Source organism: Suncus etruscus, chromosome 2 (genome assembly GCF_024139225.1).
Source record: "Suncus etruscus isolate mSunEtr1 chromosome 2, mSunEtr1.pri.cur, whole genome shotgun sequence".
Classification (NCBI taxonomy): Eukaryota; Metazoa; Chordata; class Mammalia; order Eulipotyphla; family Soricidae; genus Suncus; species Suncus etruscus.
The window spans coordinates 47,767,816-47,774,166 of NC_064849.1; the positions used below are offsets into that span (position 1 = coordinate 47,767,816).

A 6,351-nucleotide genomic window follows, 5' to 3' on the forward strand; every position below is an offset into this window, starting at 1 on the left:
CTCTTGTTTTTCTGGTATCAAGATGCTTTTTAGTATAATTAGTTTTGTATAGTTTGTAATAGGTTTGTAGTGTAGTTCGAAGTTAGAAAGTGATGCCTAGTGAACATTTTTCCCAATCATTTCTTTAGTTATTTGAAACAGGAATGGTTGCTCATTTTCATATGAATTTCATGAAGATTTTATTTATTTATTTGAAAGGATATCTTTGAACGGATATCCTTGTAGGATTATATTAAATCTGCACAATGATTTCAGAAGTGTTGACATTTTTCTGAAAATAACCATACTGGGGCCAAAGAGATAGCATAGAGGTAGAGTGTTTGCCTTGCATGCAGAAGGATGGTGATTCAAATCCCGATATTCCATATGGTCTCCTGAGCCTTCCAGGAGCAATTTCTGAGCGTAGAGCCAGGACCCTGAGCGCTGCTGGGTGTGACCCAAAACCAAACCAAAACAGAAAATAACCCTACCAATCTATGTGTAGGGGATGTGCTTCATTTCCTTCCTTCTTATTTCTTGAAGTAGTGCATACAGTTTCTTTGTGTAGATCTTTTACCTCTTTAGTTAAGCTGATTATAATGTAGTTATTTTCTGAGACACAATTGCAAATAAATATTTTTAATAATTTGCATTATCAATAATGAAATTATTTTAAACAATAAAAAGAAGGTATATTTGTTTATTTAAAAAATAAAATTGTGATAGTTCTCAGTGTAATTATTTCTATCATAACAAAATGTAACTGAATGAAGGAAGTAGAGGCTGGTTTGGGGTGGGGAGGAGGAACACTTGGGATGTAAAACAATAAATAAATAAATAGAAATAATGCTCAAAATAAAAAAAAATAAAATTTTAAAGAGAGCTATGAGTACTTTATAAACTGTTCAACATATAAAACTAGAATTTTCGAAGGTCAGAGAGCACAGCTGTAGGGCGTTTGCCTTGAATGCAGCTGACCCAGGACAATGGTAGTTTGAATTTCAGCATTCCATATAGTCTCTAGCCTGCCAGGAGCTATCTCTTTCTTTCTTTATTTTTTTTTTCCTTTCTTGCTTTCTTTGTGGTTTTTTGTTTGTTTGTTTGTTTGTTTGTTTGTTTTGGCCACACCCTGTGATGCTCAGGGGTTACTCCTGGCTAAGCGTTCAGAAATCACTCCTGGCTTTGGAGACCATATAGGACACCAGTGGATAGAACCGCAGTCCATCCTAGGCTAGCGCGCACAAGGCAAGCACATGTCTACCCCTTGCGCTACTGCTCCAGCCCGGGCCAGGAGAAATTTCCAAGCGCAGAGCAGAATTAACCCCTGAGCGCCACTAGGTATGACCCCCCAAAAAAAATTAAATAAATAATATATATAAATAAATAAAAACAAACCTTGAATTATCAAGTAGAAAGAATTCTTACTTTTTAAATGATATAAACAGATATGTGAAATTTTATTGTTCCTCAAAATGTTAAAAACCATATCATGACTTACATAATATCCATTAATATTTATAATGTTAATAGATTATTAATATTATAGCATTTATTATTTTTGTAAGATTAATTTTAAACATTCTTTTTTTTCCCAGCTTCTCAAGAGCTTGGACAGAGGTCACAAGAGTCCAATTTTGTCTTTTTTTTTTTTTTACTATTTTATTTTATGCAACATGTTAACAATACTAAAAACATTTATGGGTTTGAGATACACAAATATAGCACCAAACAAACATTCAAATGCCCAGCCTTTCTACCAATTCTTTTTTTAAAATTTTTTAAACAACTTTATTACATACATGATTGTGTTTGGGTTTCAGTCATGTAAAGAACACCACCCATCACCAGTGCAACATTCCCATCACCAATGTCCCAAATCTCCCTCCTCCCCACCCAACCCCTGCTTATTCTCTAGACAGGATTTCTATTTCCCTCGTACATTCTCATTATTAGGATAGTTCAAAACGTAGTTATTTCTCTAACTAAACTCATCCCTGTTTGTGGTGAGCTTCATGAGGTGAGCTGTAACTTTCAGCTCTTTTCTTTTTTGTGTCCTGAAAGTTATTATTTGCAAGAATGTCTTTTCAATTTTCTTAAAACCCATATATGAGTGAGACCATTCTGCATCTTTCCTCTCTCTCTCTCTGACTTTATTTCACTCAGCAGAATAGATTCCATGTACATCCATGTATAGGAAAAATTTCATGACTTCATTTATCCTGAAAATTTTAAACATTCTTGTTTCTAATATAGTTTTCAGTTTACATAAGTATTTTTATGTTCTTAGAGAAAGTCAGGAAAATAATAGTTTATAAATTGGTATATCAGTAGGTTTTCTCTTCTTTTTCTTTACAAGAATAATCTGAATAATAAACCTGAATACTTAATTAGAATATGGTTTTGTTAGTAGGATAAATCAAAAGAATAATAATATCTTTATTCTTGAATATATTTTAAAGTCTACAAAATGGGAGACTCTGCACTGGACAAAATATTGGCCAGTTCTCTTCTATCAAGTGATTTCCCTTTATAGAAGTCATTTGTAGTACATTATGACATATTTTAATAAATGACATTTTATTTTTCCCTCCCAATTCACAATACAGACCAGGCAAAGGGCCTGTGTTGAGGTGTATATGGGGTGCATTTACTGTACCTCCTCTTTCTATATAGTCAGTGTAAAAAAAAGCCTGTGGTAAGAATTGGGAGGCTTTATATTATATTTTCTTTTATTTTGATTTTTTAATATATACATATATTATAGATATATAAATCCTTCACCAGTGCAACATTTCCTTGACCAATATCCCAAGTGTCCTACCTCCCACCCGACAACCGGCCTGTACTCTAAACAGGCTTTCTACTTTCCTGCATTCAGTCATAATTTGTTATAAATAGTTCTCAGTGCAATTATTTCTGTGACTGCACTTAAACGATTCCTGTGGTAAGCCTCATGTTGGGAGCTGGATCCTCCAGTCCTCCACTATTTTGTCTCTGAGAATCATTACACAAATGTTTTTAATTTTTCTCAAAACCCATAAATGAGATATACCATTCTGTGGCTTATCTCTTCTCCCTCTGACTTATTTCACTCAGCATAATAGATTCCATATACATCCATGTATAGGAAAATTTCATGACTTCATCTCTTCTGATGCTGCCCAATATTCCATTGTGTATATGTACCATAGTTTTCTTTAACCATTCATCTATTGAAGGCATCTAGGCTGTTTCCAGAGTCTGGGTATTGTAAATAACGCTGCTATGAATATAGGTGTAGAAAGAAATTTTGTATTTTTTAATGCGAACCCTCTAGAAGATACCCATGACATTTTTCAAAGAAGTGGTTAAAACACTTCTGAAATTCATTTGTGAACAATAAACAACCACGAATAGCTAAAGCAATACTTGGGAAAAGAATATGGGAGGTATTACCCTAACTTTAAACTGTATTACAAAGCACAAGTGATTAAAAACAGCATGGTATTGGAATAAAGACAGACCCTCAGATTAATGGAACAGTCTGGAGTACTCAGAGAATGTTCCCCAGATATACCATCCACCTAATTTTTTATAACATGTGCAAGAAATCCTAAATGGAACAGGAAAGGCCTCTTCAATAAGTGGTGTTGGCACAACTTGCTAGCCAGTTTAAAAAAGGGAATTTAGATCTCCAGTTAACATCATGTACAAAGGTAAAATCCAAATGGATTAAAGAACTAGATATAAGATCTGAAACCATAAAGTATAAGAACAACATGTAAGGTCAAATACTCCATGACATTGAGACTAAAGGTATCTTTAAAAAGAAACCATACTCCTCCAAACAAGTGCAAGCATAAATAAATAAATGGGACAATATTAAGCTGAAAGCTTCTGCACTTCAAACAAAATAGTGCCCAGAATACAAGAGGCACCCACTTGAATGGGAGAAACATTCACCCAATACACATCAGAGTAAGGGGGTTAATATCCAAAATATATAAGGTAACTGACAGAACTTTACAAGAAAAAAATATATAACTCCCATCAAAAAATGGGGAGAAGAAATGAACAGACACTTTGACAAAAAAAGAAGTACAAATGTGGCTAAAAGGGCACATGAAAAAATGCTCTACATCACTAATCGTCAGGGAGATGCTAATCAAAACACTATGAGGGTACCACAGAGATTGGCTTACATCAGAAGAATGAGAACAAGCATGCTGCCGGGAATGTGGAGAGAAAGTAACTCTTAGTCACTGTTGGTGGAATGCCATCTGGTCCAACCTTTCTGGAAAGCAATATGGAGATTTCTCCAAAAGCTGGAATGTTGAGCTCCCATACGATCCAGCTATAACCACTCCTAGGGATATATATTAAGAACACAAATTACATTTTAATTGATGATAGTCATTTAAATATTTTAATTATTTTATAAAATTTATATAATAACACTGATGCAATATTCCATTTTGGAACTAACACTAGACTTTGCATGAGAATTTATTTATATAGCAATGAAAATACACTTATTTTTGCTTTTGTTTTTAGTGCCACACTAAGTTGTTCTTGGCTTCTCTCCTATTTGGCTCAGGGAATAATATGAAATGCTGGGGTTTGAACATGAATCTGCTGTGTGCAAGGCAAGCTTCTTTCCCACTATATTATAATTTTAGCCCAAAAATAATTTTTTTAAAAATGGATTTTCGTTGCTTAGTTATCCTTCCTCTTGAAATTCCAATGGTTCTGTCAAATTGCAGGTACCTGCTAGAGGCAAGATGAGAAGAGAAATGCTTTAAAAACTTAATCTGGAGTACATCTAGGTCAGGAAATAGAGTAAAATCTCATTAAAATTTTATAACACGACACTTGGAATATGAAGGGGGTTGAAATGTATCAACATTACATAAATTATAACTTAAAGCCATCTTCAATAGGGTTTGAAACTTGCATATAAGGATTTAACAATATGCTATTTTTTTAAAATTTTTATTAAAGAAAAATGTGATATTTTAAGAAGCACATGAAGAAAAACTGAGACAAAAGACTCTGCAGTAGGTTTTTCTTCTATTTTTGGCTTAATATTAGTAGAAACTCCTATAATTGAGAAAAGTGTTTATTTAAGGAACTTTTACAGATTAAAACTGAATTGTAGAAGATATTATTTTTTAATAAAACTCAGTTAAATTATTAACAAACAGCATTTGATGAATGCTAATACACTTCTTATGACTCAAAATGAAAATAAGAAGAGGTGGTAATAATAGTGAAAATAATGCAAAAATAAATAATTTGTAGCTATGAAATTCAGTAAAAGGATTTTTGAATCATGTAGCCATGGTAAATGGCTAATTATGCTACTTAGTGATTTATTTTGTATCCTAAAGTATAAATATAAGGGAATGTCCAGTACTCTTGAGGTAACGAACTTATTCTTGATATTCTAAAATGACTGGTGAATGCATTAAAACTTGTTTGTGTTGAAAGATGAGAGCACCTTTTCAGAATAAAAACTATAATTTTTAATTCATCTATTTGTAAAGCTATAACTACTTCATTCATAAACATGACTTAAAATTTCATGTTTTATTCATGTAAATAAAGAGACTTAAACTACAACAAGGACCTGCGTTACTGGACAGGGCTTTCTGCATTACCCTTTAATTGTGAATTGAAATCAAGGACGCTCCATACCATCTTGACTTCGATGTAGGACGTTGCAGATACCAGGATCTTTAATACAGAAACCTGATGCCAACAACAGAGACTATGTGAAAAATAAAACTGTATTGGCACTTACAGACAATTGACCTGGATTGGACAACTAGTTTGCCTGGAGCCTAGAGTTGTCTTATGCCAGGAAACTTCAGGGGTAGGGGTCTCCTTGTATTTAGGGCCAAGGCTTTTTCCTTTTCATGCCCTCCATATTTGGTGGGCCTAAGCAAACTATAATTGCCACTCTAACACCTGTTTTACTGTGCTCCTTTCACTGTAAACCAGGGGTCCTCAAAGTTTATTAAGCAGGTGGCCAGTTCACTGTCCCTCAGACCATTGGAGGGTCTGAGTATAGGTAAAAACAAAACTTATGAACGAATTCTTATGCACACTAGGCATATAAATCTTATTTTGCAATGAAGAAAGAAAACAGATACAAATACAGATAGTGGCCCGCGGGCCATAGTTTGAGGACCACTGCTCTAAACCTTAAAAAAAAAAAAAACTTAAACTTTTGAGGTTAACTTAAACTAATATGCATGTGCATGGAAATGTAAAAAACTACTATGCCTTCACGTTTAAGGAGTTAAATAAATTTTATGGCTTTAGATTGCTTTGTGTACCACTAAGAAATGTTGTAATGTATTACAATCTGGGGTCTTGAGGGACAAAGTA

The 6,351-nt window shown here is 33.6% G+C and overlaps 1 non-coding gene across 1 annotated transcript; it reads right to left on the reverse strand.

Annotated features, from left to right (window-relative positions):
* Positions 1-2,560: 2,560 nt before the first annotated feature.
* Positions 2,561-2,691, reverse strand: LOC126002677 (small nucleolar RNA SNORA51). Its single transcript, XR_007493353.1, has one exon. It is a non-coding gene; the product is annotated as a small nucleolar RNA SNORA51 (small nucleolar RNA).
* Between the last annotated feature and the right edge of the window lie 3,660 nt (positions 2,692-6,351).